The sequence below is a fragment of the Mirounga leonina genome, unplaced genomic scaffold, assembly GCF_011800145.1.
Source record: "Mirounga leonina isolate KUSES-001 unplaced genomic scaffold, KU_Mleo_1.0 Mir_357, whole genome shotgun sequence".
Taxonomy (NCBI): domain Eukaryota; kingdom Metazoa; phylum Chordata; class Mammalia; order Carnivora; family Phocidae; genus Mirounga; species Mirounga leonina.
The window spans coordinates 11,666,372-11,685,662 of record NW_023270702.1 but is presented as its reverse complement, the minus strand read 5'-3'; the positions used below and the strand labels follow the sequence as shown (position 1 = coordinate 11,685,662).

At 38.5% G+C, this 19,291-nt stretch overlaps 1 protein-coding gene and 1 pseudogene across 8 annotated transcripts in view; both read right to left on the bottom strand.

The window, feature by feature from the left end:
• The window catches only part of ANK2 (ankyrin 2), a 322,635-nt gene that overhangs the window by 172,547 nt on the left and 130,797 nt on the right, over positions 1–19,291 (bottom strand). The gene's annotated exons all lie outside the window — the stretch shown is intronic.
• Positions 6,840–11,592, bottom strand: LOC118026986 (annotated as a pseudogene).

Genomic DNA, 19,291 nt, shown 5'->3' with positions numbered 1-19,291 from the left:
TTTATTTATTTATTTATTTATTTATTTATTTATTTATTTATTTATTTATTTATTTATTTAAGAGAGAGTGCGAGCAAACGTACGATCAGGGGGCAGGGCAGAGGGGGAGGGAAAGACAGAATCTCAAGCAGACTCCCCACTCAGCCTGGAGCCCACCTGGGACTCAATTTCAGGACCCTGAGATGATGCCCTGAGCTGAAACCAAGAGAGGAGTTGGATCCTCAACTGACTGAGCCATCCAGCCTCCCCCTAGCAAACTAATATTTAAAGAATTTTTCATTTTCAGATGTCTATTGTAAGAAGTTGCCTTTCCTTTTCCTCAATTTTTACCTCTGCTCCACCTGAAGTTTCCACCTGAGAGTTTGAAAGGACCTTTGAGACATCTAACCCCGTCATTTTACCTAAGACTCCACCCACCCATGTCTGACACATAGTATCTACTCCATAAACACTGCTGGATGAATGAATGAACCTAAAGAGAGCATAGAGGTAATATTTTGGTAAAGATTATATTTGAAAATAATCAAAACTATTTTTTTTTAAGATTTGTGTTTATTTGAGAGAAAAAGAACAAGCAGGGGTGGGAGGGGCAGAGGGAGAGGGAGAAGCAGACTCCCCACTGAGCAGGGAGCCCCATGTGCGGCTTGATCCCAGGACCCTGGGATCATGACCTGAGCTGAAGCAGATGCTTAACCAACTGAGCCAGCCAGGCACCCCAACAAATAGTCAAAACTATTTAATATATTTGAAAGGAAAAGCCTGAGTAGTCCCTAGAATTTATAAGCTTTCTATAGATGAGGATTTTTGTCCAAAGGGTACTAGAGATGATTGGTTTGGGGATATTTTTTCCAGGTGCTTGAGTCCTACCCATAGAACACCTGGACTTATTCTGCCCTGGAATTGTCATTCTCACCAGCTAGACCTCAGGTGGGACCTTTATTGCCCACCTGCTTGTACTTACCAACCTTTGTCCCACATTTTTCTTTAAGCTCTTCTTTTTTTTTCTTTGGTTAAGATTTTATTTATTTATTTGACAGAGAGAGACACGAGAGAGGGAACACAAGCAGGGGGAGTGGAGGGGGAGAAGCAGACTTCCTGCCCAGCAGGGAGCTCGATGCGGGGCTCGATCCCAGGACCCCTGGGATCATGACATGAACTGAAGGCAGACGCCCAATGACTGAGCCACCCAGGAGAACCCCTTTAAGCTCTTCTTTCCAGCTTATCTCTTAACTTAGGCAACTGGACCGAAACCACCTCTCCAGCCATGGGACCGCCCTGAAAAGACCTCCAGCTGGCCCAGATCACCCAGACCAGTTTGAGCTTAACCCCTGACTCGCGCCTGCACAGGTGGACCATGGAGTGACCTCTAGAATGATTGGCAACTACCTTTACCTCATTACAATACTAACGTCTCCACCCAAGGAGGAACATAGGCCTCATTTACATAACATACAATATGTATATAGGCATGTTTCCTTAAGGTGCATACACAGTCTTATGCCTGCCTCTACGTACAACGACAGGGCTTCCCTAGCTAAATATTCACCCTAACCCTAAATAAAAGGAATCCATTCACCCTGGCTCGGGGAGTCACAACTTTGGAAGTTATTCCCCATGATCTCCTTATTTGCTGCAAATAAAGTTTACTTCGTGCGACAACTCTAGCTGATGTATCTGTGACTCACTAAGGAGAGAAAGCACATTGGTTCAGTTACACTTTCTAAAATCTGATGCCATATTATTCAGTAAATTCTTACTTGAGGGGCAAACAGCTGGCTTGTTCAAATAATAAAAGCTCTCCATATATGACTTTCTGTATTGATCTATTCTTTCTTCCTTTATGTTTTTTTTAATAATCTCTACACCCAACATGGGGCTCAAACTCATAATCCTGAGATTAAGAGTTGCATGTTCTATTGACTGAGGCAGCCAGCCAGCTGCCCCCCGCGTTGACCCATTCTTTATGAAGTTCCTCTTCAAGACTGGAAGAATGGGGAAGCATTTTATTTGTTCTTCTGCAATTCTCTTTCAGTTTTTGAAAAAAAAAATTATTTTTGTTAACTTTTATACCCCATTAGAATTTTCTCATTGAATCACTTTTACTTTTTGTAATTATTTTATCTGATGTCAATGTTTATTTAACTTAAAAGAAAAGTTTAACTTGTTAGTTGAAATTCCCAGTTGACCGAACATGAGGAAGTTCCACCTTATGTTCTTCAGAGTCCTTTAACCACCCCAAATAGATCAAATTGAAAGAGGACTTGAACTACCTCCATTTTGACCTCAGTCTATACTTTCTAACTCACTAAGTTCTTTCCAGCTTATCTTTTAACTCAGGCAAAAGACTTGGTGGGCAAAGCATCCTGTGATGGGAACTTAAACTACCCCTCAAGCAATTTAACTGCCCTGATCTGACGCCAGTGATAACCCCACATAATTGACCCCTCAATAGTGATGGACCTGACCCTTACTGCCCATCTACACGCACCCACCGACTTCTGTCCCACACTTTTTTTATATAAACCTCAAAGTATTTTCAGCACTTCAGAGAGTGTTTGGGACATTGGTCTGCTCTCTTCCTGGTGCTGGCCTCACTGAAATAAATCCCTTTCTTGTTTCACCCCCATTCATCTCTCTGCCTTTGGATTTTGTCAGGGACAAGTGGCAAAACCTGGTGTATTTAGGATACCCAGAGCCAGGTGTTTTTATACCCTTGTACCCTAGTAACAAGATTTTCCCAGACTAAGCCCATGGCTTCTGAGCTGTAATCAGTTGAAAAAGGAGGAGAGAAGGAAGAGAAGAATAAAGCATCTCCTCAATATTGTCGATATTTGCCAGTGATTTCTCTTTTAGTTCCTTAATTCAGTATTTCTCAGTATCATGTCTTCCTATCCTGTCATGGAAATGTTTTACTATGCGAATCAACAAATAATATGTATCAGGGCTCCACTTCCTCCCACCCCTGAAAGCCAGTTGTTAGACATTTACCAGCAATATCACTGCTCGCATGCCAAAGTTTCAGGTTTGACAGCAGTTTTATCTTTAAAAAATGTGAACGGCATCGGGGCGCCTAGGTGGCTCAGTTGTTAAGCGTCTGCCTTCGGCCTAGGTCATGATCCCAGGGTCCTGGGATCGAGCCCCACATCGGGCTCCCTGCTCTGCTGGGAAGCCTGCTTCTCCCTCTCCCGCTCCCCCTGCTTGTGTTCCCTCTATGGCTGTGTCTCTCTGTGAAATAAAAAAATAAAATCTTAAAATAAATAAATAATAAATAAATAGAAAATGTGAACTGGAAAAATGACTCCCCAATGGTCAATTTCTCTAAGGTACAATGGCCTGAATCTGGTCTTCATTTAGGTCTGAAGTTCTACAATATGGGCAGCATGTGGGATCAGTCTACAAATCAGGTAATCTTGTTTATAAATTTTATAAAGAGTCAAGCATTATTAACTACTCATCAATCCTTAATTGCCTAAAATGGGTACCTAGACTTGTTTGAAAATGATCTCAACAGTGGCATTCTGAATATAACTTTCTATTAATTTAAAATAGAAAAGTTTGAGAATTCAGATGTTTAAAAGGTGTAAAATTGGGGCTCCTGGGTGGCTCATCAGTTGAGCATCTGACTCTTGGTTTTGGCTCAGGTCATGATCTCTCAGGGTTGTGAGATCACGCCCCACATTGCTCTCTGCACTCATCCCGGAGTCTGTTTGACATTCTCTCTCCCTCTGCCCCTCCCCCACTCACATGCTTGTGCACGTGCTCTCTCTTTCTCTCGCTCTTTCTAAAATAAGTAAATTGGGGTGCCTGGGTGGCTCAGTCGGTTAAGCGTCTGCCTTCGGCTCAGGTCCTGATCCCAGAGTCCTGGGATCGAGCCCCACATAGGGCTCCCTGCTCAGCTGGAAGCCTACTTCTCCCTCTGCCACTCCCCCTGCTTGTGATCTCTCTCTCTCTCTGTCAAATAAGTAAATCTTTAAAAATAAATAAAAAATAAGTAAACAAAATAAAATCTTTTAAAAATAAAAGTGTAAAATTTTCTTCAATTCCATGAGTGGCCAACTCTGATGGTTAGAGGATTTACAATACTCAATTTCCTTTCTGGGGGATCTTTCTCCTTTCACTCTATAGCATCCACTCAGCTGAAACCTTTAACTTGCTTTAACTTTCTCAATAATTGGCTAGCTTTCTTCTCAATTAATTACAAAGCTGATGCTGTAAGTTGAAAGAATTTTCCAATGAAAAAGTACCCTTTTTGGAGACACAAAGATTCTACTACAAATTAATGAAATACAGTTGTATTTAATTGAAAACATCATCAAGAATATGATTAAAATTTTCCATATGAGGGATTAGTTCAGAAACCAAACTGTATATAATATATAAACTGAATTCAGGATATACATGTGTCTTTAAGATTTCTGTAATACTATTACTACTGAAACTAGAGTAGTTATAAAGACACAGACAATGCGTGACATTCTAGTTATAAATGCTATAAATTTTTAATCTGTCTTCTTTTAAAATGCAACCAAATTGGGACTATCATATTATTGCTATCATATTATTGAATTAGCTGTAGGAAATAGAAGACAAGCAATGTGCTTTACGCTTAATTTTTTGGTTCTAGAATTTCTAACCAAAAATAGATTTAATTATGAGTACTGTGAGTAACTGTTATCAGAAAAAGCAACTCAGCATCAACTAGACTTAAGCGAAAAATATTTTATCTTGTGAATATGAGCTAACATATAAGTTAATCATGTTTAAATGAAAAGTGATAAATAATCCCGTTCAATAGCACAACTCAGCTAACTCCTAGAGAATACATTTTGCAGTTAACCCATTTTGGTTAGTCCCTGAGGTCATGTTTCTAAAAATCAGATTTCCCACAGGAGCCACACTGACATGCTTTAGCTTACCCTTGTCAATTAGTAGTACTGGCCTACATTTCAAAGGATGTTATATTATTGTCAGATATTCTCCACTTTGTCAGGTAAGGGAATGAGGAGGTGGACATGCCCAACTAGTCAGATCTTTTTTTTTTTTTTCCAGATTTTTTAAATTTATTTGAGAGAAAGAGAGCACAGTCAGGGTGAGGGCCAGAGGGACTAGCAGACTCCCTGCTGAGTAAGGAGCCTGATGTGGGGCTCGATTCCAGGACCCTGAGATGATGACCTGAGCCGAAGGCAGACACTTAACCAACTGAGCCACCCAGCCGACCCTAGTCAGATCTTTTATTTTTGGGTGCAAATACAGGGCAGGTTCTAGGACTTTCCCAATAGTGCTTCCCACACATATAGTATTTGAGGCACATATCCAAAAAATAAAATATTGTCAGTTTCTGCATTTATTAGAACACTCATCATGAGCTTACTCATCATGGCCAAAGAGTCTTCTGAAACAATTCATACTTAACAGAAACAATAACTATTCATTCTCTTAAATTAGTATCAGGTTAGACATTCAGTTAGATCACCAGAAAACAATGTACCTGGAGTACGTTATCTTGATTCCCTACAGAAATGCCTTCACTGACTTATAAAATATTACTACATATTTGGTTTATATGTAAAGTGAATATAAGAAATGTCCATCTGAGCAATATTTTCACCCTTGTGTTTATTTTATATGGGTTCTCTGAATTAACTATTGTTGAGTTCAATAACAGGAAAAAGTTTAGTAATAGGAAAAGCCTCTGTGCTTCTTTTTACTAACCTTTAATTTAGGAAAACTGCATAAATCAATGTGTTTGTCTTTTTTACTAATTTCCAGGAAAACAGAATAAATTCAGTATCCATCAGAATTAATTATCACAAGTTCTCTATTCCTCTTTTCCTTGGTTTTGCTTTCATCTTGTTTAGTTTCATTTTTAATGATGTCAGAATCACAGTACATATGAGTGCATGTATGTATGTATATGTTGTGCCACCAAAACATTGCTGTAAAAATTCTTCAGACCTTTTGTATCTTAAAACAGCATTATGCCAAGTGCTTCCACCGAGTTTGATTCCTCATCTCACAGGGTTTATAGACAGTAATTATGCTTTGATTAATATGATTGCTGATTCTAATTAGCTACTCAGTGGCTCAACATACTGACCAACACTGTGGAAACAACATAAATGAAAATTTAAAATAATTTAAAAATCAAAAACAAAATCTTAATAGGAAAATCTAAGAATTAATTAAACCTGAGAAATAGTAGCCTAAACAGTGAATTAATATCCTCAGCATGCTTGAGAATAAAAACTGTTGGTGTTATAACTCTACTGAAGCAAATCTGGAGGAAAAGAGATAAATACACAGTAAAAACAACAACTGTATGAGACATTGGAAGAGCATCCTTGTCATTGGTTGGAAATCTTTTCTTTTAAGGTTGTTAAAAGGTTAAATGTTTCTCATTTGTATGCAACTGACTGAAATTGTTTTCTTTCTTCCCTTCCTTTCATCTTTCTATTTTCTTTTTTTTAAAGACAGTGTGGTCAACTGCAGAAATAATAACATGGTGTTGGGAATAAGAAATGCAATCAGGTCCTTGCTCTGCTCCTAACCAGATGTGTGACTTTGGGCAAATCACTTAGCCTCTCTGTCCTCTAAAGATCTGATCTATAAAAATGATGATAATGATGACAATGAAAATGTGCGGACAACAATAAAGAAATAAACATTTATGAGCACCACTTGTGTGCCATTATTTTAGCCTTTTTTTTTTTAATGAATGTCAATTTATTGAAACTGGTTTGGGGGAGGATGTATGGGTGAATAGTTGGGGGTTTTCCAAAGAGAACTGTGGAGAGGAGCCAACACCTAGGAGGGAGGGAGAAGCTGCTTAGCCAGAAACCCTATCTTATGCCTGATGTCTTCTCCTTCTGCTTCTTGCACACCACGTCCAGCTTCCAGTCCTTCCACCTGCTCTTGTGCAGCTTGATGGGGGCATGAGCGCACTACCTCCCATTCATCTCACGCCTGGTGCGCACGTGGTCTGCGCATAGTTGCTAGGGTCCTTGAAAGCTGACTAACCCTCGGTCTTCCCTCAGACTAGTCGCAGGTCACCTTAGCATTAAGAAAGGATGGGAAGCGGCTGACGGAGCGTGCCAAGATGTCATCATTCACCTCATTGCTCAGATCCCCACAGAAGATGTGGAAGTCATCTGCATTCCACTCCAGCAAGCTAGGATCCTCCCAGGTGCCTAACAAATGTAATGTTTCAACTTCTCTGGCTTTCTTTCCTTTTTGTCCTTAACCAGGATCTCTGGGACCTCCAAAACCATGAGGCCAAGGCATGGGGGCTGGGTCCACGGACTCAGGGCAGGAGTCCAGAAATGCAGAGTGGGGGCGGTAGGCTTCCCTCCCACACTCCTAGTGGGAGGGGCTCAGACTCATATTCAGGCAAAGGCATGGAAAGGGCTACTGGAAGGATGAGCCCAATGACTTTAGGACCAACAGGGGTGCCTCCTGCCTCCACAGTAACCAATGCACTAGTCTTCAGCCCAGCTGCTGCAGCCACCGTGCCTCTTCCTTCTCTTTCAGGCCCAATGCCAAGGCCTAAGCCCAGCTCCTAAGGAGTTGCTGGCCCTTCCAGGAGAGGCCTCAGAGCAGCCATGGAGATGGGAAGTGGGGGGCCAGCCACTGGGGGAAGCATCATAGGGGGCCCACAAGGACTGGCAGAACCAGAGGTGGGATGACTACCTGCTGCAGAGGGAAGAACACAATCTGCTCTCTGTAGTAAATGGGAAATGAAGGCCAGATGCAGGATAGGGGTCCTTTGGGGGAACCACAGCTACATGCCCGAGCCTCTGGACTGCCCAGGTGACTCCAATCATCAGGGCAAAAGCTAAGTGAACCACTCACCATGGGAGGAACTGTGAGTCCAAGAGTCTGTTGGATCTGCTGGTATGTTTTGGTCACAATAATTGGGCAAATCACAGGAGCTGCTGGGACCTGCATGGGTACTACTGTGGGGACCTTGGGTGCAGTAGACCCAATAGCTGGGATTCTGGTTACCAGAACCTTCAGAACATCCTGCTCAAATCTCCACCTCCTTCAAGCATTCCTTGCTGCTCTTGTCCAGGATGCCTGTGTCAGTCCCCAGGACTATAGGTCCTCCTGTACCTGGGAGTCCCAGGGCTGACCCTACCAGCTAATGTCACCATATACTGAATGGGAACCAACCAGAGCAGGCTACTATTGATAAGTCCTTGATATATATAAATTAATGTTGATAAAATAATATGAATTTGAGTCTTTTGAAACAATCAACAAATATTCATTGACCTCTTATTGTAAGCAAGCGCTTGTAGATCTGTGAGTCCCAGGCAAGGTATCACCTTTGATTCTACAACTTTTGGAATAACGCTATTTCTAAAGAATATCATTAAAATGACTAAATATGCCAAATATTTAAAAAAAAATCTTAATGCTACTTTGAAACAACCATGTGCAAAAATTTGGGGGGGTAGGGAAGGGGCAAAGGGAGAGAGAGAATCCCAAACAGGCTCCACCCCTAGCGCAGAGCCAGAAGCTCAACCAACTGAGCCACCCAGGTGCCCCAACTATATGCAAATTAATCAATCTTAAAGGGCAGATTTTTTTCTTTAGCACTTCTATTAAAATTTTATAAAGCAATTTTATAACATTATTTACAATCAGATTTTACAGTAAGCTGTAATCACCATTTCTCTTGTTGATTTTATGAGCTATTTTCCCCATTGACTGCTTTTCTATGATCATATAAAACTAGTACATGAAACCCCAGGTAGAACAGATAGCCAATAAAAATTTTTATAGAGCCATTCAAGTGTTAGTTACATTTCTGGCACATACAGAAAAGACATAGAGTAGTCCATCTGGAAAAGGTGAAGAACAGATTCAAGCAGGTACAGCTAAACGTACATAAAGGTAATGTTTGCATCAAAATCCATTAGGCTGTTTTGCATCTTAGTACAAATCCATAATCAACAAGTGTTTGCCAGGCACCCACCAAATGCTCATCTCTAGGTGCTAGATTCTAAGGGAGAAGCAAAGGACATGTGACATATTTTCTGTTTCCAAAGAGCCCCAAAATATTTATAATTAAACAACTGAAAATCACCTCTGTGCTACATAGACTTGTCTGTGTTTTTTTCAAATCTCTGGCTACTCTACTTTGCAAATCTTACATGTTGAGTTAAGGGTACTCCAATCTGTCCTATGCATATCTGAAAAGTACAACTAACTTACATAACTTCCTTAATTCTACTAAAATGTAAATATTTGGAAGGAGGCATTGAAATATATGAGTTCTTAAAAAATATTAGAAGAAAGGGGTGCCTAAGTAGCTCAGTCGTTGTCTACCTTCGGCTCAGGTCGTGATCCCAGGGTTCTGGGATCGAGCCCCTAATCGGGCTCCCTGATCAGCAGGAAGCCTGCTTCTCCCTCTCCCACTCCTCCTGCTTGTGTTCCCTCTCTTGCTGTCTCTCTCCTGTCAAATAAATAAATAAAATCTTAAAAAAATATATTAGAAGAAAAAGATGGGAGAGCAAATGGGGACAATCAAAGGGCAATAATAGAGAAAAGAAAGTGAAACTTGACTCCCAATCCCCCACCCCACCCCCACTCTGAATGGGGCCCCTATGTCAGAGATGTCTTAAACCAGGAGCTCTTTTCAAGAGGAACTACATGCCCACATATAGAGATACAAATAATTATGAAATATTATTTATAACTTCACACTTCCATTGGCATAAATGACATCAGCAAAAGAAATTACGTGGAGAAAAAGAATTCAAACTCAAAACAAAATAACCTGTTTATATATTCCCAACCCAATTTTCACTCCTTATACCTAGCCATAATCTAGCTACACCTTTCCCACCTCTTTCATGGTGGTTGCTCAAAACTAAGAGTACTCACTGTCATAAAATTCAAGATTCATTCAGTTTTTATGAAGATTGGAAACAGCAAAGCAATCAATGTGTCCCCTTTGTCATACACAATTTAACTGATTCTACCATGTCATTTGTTGCTCTCTAAAACTTTCTGATTTAAAAAGGAAATCAAACTATGATGATCCATGAGGAAAGTTGTTTTACTAGTGAGTTATTCTCAGATCTTCAAGGCTTTCTTTATAATTCAAAAATGATGAATGTTTAGTAAGGTATTTATTAATTTACAATGAGGCTTGGAATTTGATAGCTCATTGATCATTTCATAAGGAAAAATGCTTAGAATAAGAATGCTTTGAAAATATTTTGTGGGGTGACTGGGTGGCTCAGTCGGTTAAGTGCCTGCCTCCAGCTCAGGTAATGATCCCAGGGTCCTGGGATTGAGCCCCCTGTCCAGTCCCTTGTCAAGCCCCCTGCTCAGTGGGGAGCCTGCTTCTCCCTCTCCCTCTGCCACTCCCCCTGCTTGTGTGCTCTCTCTCTCTCTAATAAATAAATAAAATCTTTAAAAAAAAATTAAAACCTTTAAAAAAAAAAAGAAAAATATCACTTTGTAAAATCCACTTCCAGATCTCCATGTCATCTATGATCCAGGGCCACCCAGATATCCATAGTGCTTCTGGCTGGTTGCTCCTTTGTTGGCCACCTGTCTTTCCCCATGTCCAGCCCCATCAAGTCTTTCTACCATATAATCCGCAAAATACAGAGAATGAATTTAAATATGATGGTGAGCTAGCCCGGAAGGAGAAAGAGTTCTTTAAATTCTTCAAAATCTTAGCAAGATCAAGAGGGATGAAGAGGTTATGGGGGCTGAGAAATAAATATTTGATGAATAAAACAATGAAAAACTTAATGACATACATATCATTATTATACTTTATATTTTACATATGTTATATCACATTATTATATATTGCAGAGAAGGGCCCTAAAATTCTCAGAAGTCAAGTGATTTGTCTCAAAGACCCTCACCACCAAAAAAAAGGAATAGCAAAAATCCATACTTGATCTGATTTACAAATTCATGTTTTTTGAGTTAAAATAATTAAGTTCTAAACCAAGTTTCAAACTGTAGGTCATGATGCATAAGTGGGTCATAAAATCTATTTAATGGATTACCAATCAACATTTTAAAATATAAAGTGGAATAAAGAAAAATAGAATGTACTGTGGATGAGCAAGTGTTGATTTTGTTTGGGGTTTTTGTTCTGTTTTGTTTTTGGTGAAACTTTTCACAATACACAAGCATACATGCACACTCGTGTGTGTCAGAGAGAGAGAGTGTGCACACAGGTGGTCTAGACAGCAAAAAAAACAAACAACAACAACAACAAACTAAGCAGGTTTTGGCAAGACCCAAGACATGAGGGCATCTTGGGGAAACCAGATATCCTCTCAGACTGAGTAAGTAAAAACCTGACGTTCACCAAGACCATTCTAAGAGAGGAGTGGTTTCTATGGTATGCTTATTTGAATTTTCTGAATTTAATCATTCCTATTTTTGATGAATGCTGCAATGCAAACATGAAGGATGATGATGGGACAAAGGAGAGTTCTTCACTTTGAGAATGCGGGCGAAGTCACCACTGAACCGCGTGCACATCCAGGGCTGTGACAGGGGGCGTGGTGCACCGGAGGCAACGCCCCCAAACCAGAGTTCCTCATTTCTCTCCATTACTAGCAACAACACGATTTAAAGTTTCTTCATTAGTAAAACGGGGAAATTTCCCACTCTGCCTACTTCAGATAGTTATTTTTTAAAGTATATAAAATAATGTACATTTATGCTATTTTGAATCTGTAAAATAATATACAAATGTAAAATATTATGATTTCCTGGTTAGGTGACAGAAGTAATAAATGCATATACTCCTCACTCCTGTTTTCTGGCACTGAGATTTGGTTAAATATGATGAGTTGAATTGAGCTTTTTTGAGTCTAACATATAATGTTTACCTGGACTAGGGAAATTATTAATTCATGCAGAAATGATTTACTTTAAAAAGTATTTTCAGTTCTAAAGAAACCTAGGAAGCAGACGGGAACCTGGTCCATTAGTAATCATCCTTGTCAATAATTCAAAGAACTGCTATTTTATGACTGAAAGCTTTAACTCTCCTAATTTAAATGTTTTCACATAGTCTCATTTCTTTGGTTAACTTTTACGAGAAATAATGGATAAATTATTTCTTTCATATTTGATTTCATATGTGCTAAAGCAAATCAGCATATGAAGCTCAAAGGAAGAACACTATTTGAGCTACTTATTATGACAGTCATGGGTTAAAGAGATTTAAATATTAACTTTAAAAGTTGGCAGCAAATTATTTAAATAATAGCTAAAACTTATTATAACTTATTCTTAAGTGTCAGTCTTGGTTCTAAGCTTTTAATTGCATTAACTCACTTAACCTTAAATTGAACATTATGAATTATGAACTACCTGGTGATTCTAGCTTAGAAACTATACTCTTAGCCCCTACAATTTAAAAAAAAAAAATCTATGGGCCCTGCATTATAATCCTATTTAGCCTTCTTCAGACTTCAATTTCTCATTAATTCTATTTGATATTCTGTGGAATAGGAAATATCTCAGTCTCTCATAATAAGTCAGTAGTTAAGGAGAAAAATTATCCCCTTTCTAGACATAGAATATCCAAATGTGTCAAAATTAGAAAGGAATTTTATAATGCATTCTAAAATGTTATTATCATATCCATGTCAAGCTTAGCTAGTTTTAATTTAAAGTAAAAAGGAATAGATTGGTTGAGCCTTTAAGTTTCTTACAGCAATAAAATTCTGTGGTTCTTAAATCAGATGACAGTAATGGGAGTATAATTTCCAGAAGATTTTAAAGAAAATATCCAAGAGAATAAATCTTGTATTTGTATATTTATCACTGACTCATTCAATATTTCAGTCAACTCATCTTGAAAGAGGGCATTAAAAACCTGGATTTTTCTCCTTCTAACATAGAATTTATCAAAATCAGTAAGCAAGGAGAAGGAGTATGTATCAGAACCAATCAGTAGCGCTTTTTTTTTTTTTTTTTTTAATGAAATGTAAGAACTCCGTAGTGCTGCAGCCTGGAGTGGATGTGCCTCCAGGGGCCAAGGATGAGACTGAAGTAAGAGAGGGAAGGAGGGGAAAGAGTGGGGAGAGGGGAAATCTCAAAGGGAAGGAAAGCAAGGAGGGAGAACAGAACCTAAAATAAGTTCCATAGCTAATTCCAGTATGTGCCCAGCCTCCTACTTCTTCTTTTTTTTCCTTTTTTATATTTTTTTAATTTTAAGTAATCTCTACACTCAACATGGGGTTTGAGCTTACAACCCTGATATTAAGAGTTGTATGCTCTACTGACTAAGTCAGCCAGTGCCCCCCATCCTCCTACTTCTAAGTGAAGAAACAATTTTGTACAAAATATTAAACTCAGATAAAAACATGGTACAGAGTTTAAATTTAATAAGGACTAGAGAAAGCTTAAATTCAAAACAAAATAACAGTTGAATATCAATTATTCACATATTAAAACATTTACTGAACATTTATTGTATGCCAAACTGTGCTAGCAACAAAATCTACATTTCAAGACACCCATATAAAATGAAAGTTTAGTAATGTTATTAGAGAATTACAATGACTTCTAATTTTCTCCCCATTTTTAAAAATTTTTAATTAAAAATAAGCTATATTTGGTGTGCTACACCCTAAAAGAATATGGAGAGAGCGAGGAAAGAGTCATACAACAATGAAGTTGGCTTTAGAGTCTTCCAAGTAATATACCATTACTCTGCTTTCCATCATTATAAAATGATTCCTACAAATTGCATCTCATATCAATTTCCAGTTTGCCTAAGACTCACAAGCTGGCTTAGTTTATCCTCTGAGCAATCACAAAGTTTAGTTTGTTTTACAATTTATTGCATTTGTGTTCTCTGTTTAATCTTCCCAGCAAGGTTTATCATGGGTGAGAATCAAATCCTATTCATCTTTGTAAACTCTACACTTAACATGGCACCTAGCACAAGAAAAAGTCTACTTCAAGAATGTTTGACACTCAGTGAGCTAATGAGTAGTATGTACCATATGGAGGTAAATAGGAGTCTGCTTAATTCATCCAGTTATTCTACATTTGTCAGTAAACGTAGTCAGTGCATGGACAAATCAGGTATAAATATGTCTATCTCTTAGCCTTTGAAAACACAATCAGGAAAAGTTCACTCTCTGAAGCTGAAGCTGGTTAACATGAACATGCGTAAGAGGAAATTAGATCCTGAGAGAAGCACTTAATCTAAAGGGGCTTTTCTCAGTCTGGAATCCCTTGATGTGTTCTTAAGGATTTCAGGATTCTCTGAGAATGTTTTATTTGACATTTTCATTTTAATGCCAATCTAAAAAAAGTTAATAGAAATTTATTCTGGATCATCTGGATAATCACATTTAATTAAATACCATCTAGTAATTTCTTGGTCATGACACAATATGACTGTGTCAATTGATGCCAAGTGATCACTGAAGGAACACCCAAATTTTAATGAAGTATTTCTCAAACTGAAGCACACGGATGTATTCTCAGGGTTCAAAAAAAGTCTCCTCTCTATTTAGAAAAAATACTGCCTTAAGAGATGGTTTGTAAACATAACCTGATAAAACTTGGGTCTTTCCATCTAGAAAGCAGAATAGATGTTTGAGGAGGCATGACCAGAACTTTCCTAACTATTACACAGAATTATAAATTATCTGAAAGAAATAATGACAATTCTGATTAAGTTGGAAGGAATAAAACTTGTTAGAACTTCCCCCAAACCTGTCCATCCAGCTCTTCTAGTTTGACTGAGATCATCAATTATGGCTATACAACTTAATTAAATTCTATCTAACTGCAATTGTCAGAGCCATACTTTGGTCTCCTGAATGTGCATAACACAATGGGTTTTCACACGTATAATTTGATCCCCTAGTAGTCCCCTTTGAGATAGAGAAGTATGTTGAGAGATTATAAAGTATGCAATATAGTGATAAGCCATATTGTGGATGTGCAACAAAGGTAACTATTATTTGATATCATAAGTATTATTATTTCTCACTTCAAGAATGGATAATTTGAGACTCAGACTAATTTAAGTGGCTGGCCAAATGTCTGTGTTCATTCAATTATTTATTTATCAAATATTAATTGGATACTTCTTATGTGCCAATCCTCACTCAGTGGAGCTATATTCCATGAATAATCTTTAAAATCATTTTATTCATCCCCTTACATGCATCCTCAGTTCACTTGTCTTTCTCTATCTGTACTATGCATGCTTAGCTAAACCACATTCCTGGTTGTATATAACACTCCATCTGAATCCATGCCTGACTATAGCTGCAAAAGAACACACATCCATGCTAGCCGGTCACGATCCTTGAGTAGGCTCTTAATGCTGCCTGGCAGTCAAGCTCTGCTACCCTTGCTCTCTCCCACTTTCCTTGATGAGTGTTTCCTACCTTCTCTCTCCTCTCAGTTAATGAATCTTCAACCCTCATTACTCTCCTTGTGACCTCAACCTTCATCCCTGGCTTCTCTCTTTTGCTCTTATCGTACATTAAATCCATAAAAAAAAAAAAATCTATCAGCTCTATCTTCAAAATATATCCAGAATCCAACCACATCTTACCATCTCTCCTGCCTATTGTCTGGGGCTAGAACATTTCATCTCTTACCTAAAGTATTACAAAAGCGTTTCCTCCTCTGCCCTTTCTCCTTTTCAGTCTGAGGGTTACTATTTAAACTTAAGTCAGCTTATGTCACTCCTCTGCTAAAAACCCTCTAATCACTTCTGTTCTCTCTCGGAATTAAAGCCAAAGTTCTTAAAGTAGCTTACAAGGTCTTATATGACCTGGTGCCACCGATGGCTCTCCCTGACCTCCTGCTTCTCCTCCCCGATCTCCTACTACTCCAACTACACCAGCCTTCTCACTGCCCCCAGAACACATCAGGCATGCTCCCTCCCTGGGGCTTTCTCACTCGTCAAGCCTTCTTCTAAAATATATTCCCTCCAAATAGTGCAGGGCTTCCTTGGTCAAATTCTTCAGGCATTCTTTTGACCATCCTATCTAAAATGACACATCACTTCCCTTCTGCTCCCTCTCCTTCTGCTTTGCTGTGTATTTCTCCCAATCATTTATTACAGTCTCTCCTTTCACATATTTTACTTTTTTGCTTGGTGATTTTCTCTCTCTTTTCATGCTGTAGATTCTAAGCTATACCAGAGGGGGTTTTTGTCTCTGCTTTCATACAGCAAACACACATTACATGTTTGAATAAATAGATGAACAAATGGTGAGCCTGAGTTCAGATTGGCAGAAAGAATGTGATTATAATGTGATTATAATATCTGAGATGAATTAGGGAGAGTGGAGGGGCTCCTGGAGTTATGTACTAAATCCCATGTCTTTGGGGGGCCTGGGTGGCTCAGTCAGTTAAGTGTCTGCCTGCTCAGGTCATGATCCCAGGATCCTGGGATCGAGTCCTGCATTGGGCTCCCTGTTCAGTGGGGAGTCTGCTTCTCCCTCTCCCTCTGCTGCTTCTCTCTCTCTGTCAAATAAATAAATAAAATCGTTAAAAAAAATCCATGTCTTTTAGTCATAGAAAAGAGCATTCAAGAGAATTCCCAGAGCAGAAATTGTTCTGTTTTCATCTAAACCACTGCAGCAGAGTACTTAAGAAGACAATCATAGAAATACTTTGCAAGAAGCTAACCCTGGCATTTTTAAATTTTTTTTTTTTTAAGATTTTATTTATTTGCGAGAGAGAGAATGAGAGACAGAGAGCATGAGAGGGAGGAGGGTCAGAGGGAGAAGCAGACTCCCTGCCAAGCAGGGAGCCTGACGTGGGACTCGATCCCGGGACTCTGGGATCATGACCCGAGCCGAAGGCAATCGCTTAACCAACTAAGCCACCCAGGCGCCCCATAACCCTGGCATTTTTTAAATGAAATAAGAGTTGCACTTCAAACCTCTTCCTAAATCTGTGAGACAAAACTTTTTAGAGTTATGGGCAAGTAACTTATGAAAAGTCTTTACTGGAATTACTTTGCATTGAACAGCTATCAACATTGAAACTGAAAATTCTGGGGTGCTTGGGTGGCTAGTCAGTTGAGTGTCTGACTCTTGGTTTCGACTCGGGTTATGATCTCAGGGTCATGGGATTGAGCCCCGCATTGGGGTCCTCGCTCAGCTCAGAATTTGCTTGAGATTCTCATTGTCTCCCCCTCTGTTCCCCCCCACCCCCTTCTCTCACTCTCAATCTCTCTCTAAAAAAATAAATAAATAAAATCTTAAAAAAAAAAAGAAACTAGGGCGCCTGGGTGGCTCAGTTGGTTAAGCGACTGCCTTCGGCTCAGGTCATGATCCTGGAGTCCCGGGATCGAGTCCCACATCAGGCTCCCTGCTCGGAGGGGAGCCTGCTTCTCCCTCTGACCCTCCCCCCTCTCATGTGCTCTCTGTCTCTCTCATTCTCTCTGTCTCAAATAAATAAATAAAATCTTAAAAAAAAAAAAAAAGAAACTAAAAATTCTAAGCACTCAAAATACTAGGCAGACATTATTCAAATCCAGTCTGAATCGGCACTACTCAGTATAGAGCAAGGACCTGTATGAATGCACCAAAGAGAATTAGAGAATAATACAGAATCCAGAAACAAAAGGGCACATATAACCAGAACCAGACAGATACACCACCATTTGCTTCTTCTAAATGAGAAGTCAAATGATAAATATGTGACAATATTATTTGCGGATATATTTGTGCCCCATTTAACTGGTTAGGAAACTGGATATAGTTCATTCCATAGTCCATTAATTCTAGGAGTTTAATTCTCAAATATTCATCTTCGTTTCCTTTATAAATTCCCAGGCTAATATAATTGGTTTTGGTATTTTTAAAGAGAGGTCCAGACTGGATGGATCCAAATGGCATTGGTAAAAAAGATTTTAGTACCAGGAAAAAAAAAATTTAGCTTAATTTAACCCAGATAAAAAGAAACTGTCACCAAATTGCTATTAAATGTGACCTTTCCTATTTGATGACACAAGCTATGAGAATACCTTTTATGATCTGTTCTGCCTATGAGAACCAGCACCACCTATTATTATAATAGGGATTATCATTTGCTACTATTTATTGAATGTGCAGTTTCCTAAGCGTTTTGCAAACTTCTCATTTAATGATCATAACAATCCTATGACTCCAGTATTGTTATGATCACTATTTTACAGTTGAGAAAACTAAGTCCTGGAAAAACTGAATGCCCAGAGTCACATAGCTGGTAAGTGGATAAAATGAGAATTTGGATTCCAGCACTCACATTCTTAAAGTGATTTCCAAAAATGCTTTGTGGTCTGAGTCATAACTATGTGAACATATGACAAAGTCATTGTTGGGTGTACCTTCTTGTTGGTAAAGGCTGATATTTTAGGAACATTAACATTATTTTGAAAATGGTGCTTTGACCTTGCCTTCTGTTTCTGAGAGAGGAAGCACAGGATCTAACTGATAATTTTGGACTTTTACACCTCAGTAGTAAAGGGTCAAGACCAAAAATCAGGACACGTTAAAAACTGTTAACTTTCAGTGTTATATCTAGGAGTATGGCCAATAAATGATAAGTAATCTAAGTCACTGCAGTGAAACCAATAAATTTTATACATGGTAAAAGTACCTGAATCTTCTAAGCCTTTTACTGACTTTAACTGGCTATAAATTTTTTATGAAAAGGTTAGAGAGTCTATTTTTAATGTCTGGATGTTAACCTTGTTTATAACATTATTAGACTGGTAACAGTTACTAAAAGAAGAAAAGTATTAAGTATACATGAGTTTCAGATAGGGAGCAAATGCTAAGATTTATTCTCTTTTCTGAGTGTACAAGAGATAATAAAATAAATTACCAGTTTAATCTTTTAAAGCAAACAGAAGTTAAGAGATCTGTAACCATTCGGAAAAGAAAAATGAAGATTTGAATTTTTTTTTTTTAAGAAAATTGTTGTGTGCCAAAATTATGAATTTTTCTCATATCCTTTAAATGATGAAAAGCCAAGTTGTATTTTTGGATTAAGTTTCAAAATTCTCATGGTAGTTATGAGAAAAATTTTATAAAGAAAAAAAATGCATCCAAATTTTAGTTTAAGGAATCGTAGAACGCCAACACACGTGATATTTTTGGAAAGCTGGTGCAGCCCAGATTGCCTCTCATTGAGAAATATAGCAGGGTACAGAAAGTCCTGGTTTCTATGTTACATGTCATGATGCTCCCCAGAAACCCACGCTTACTAGCAAAATAATGGACACTTTTTCTTCTCTTCCTTCATATGCCTTATTAGCTTTGAACTT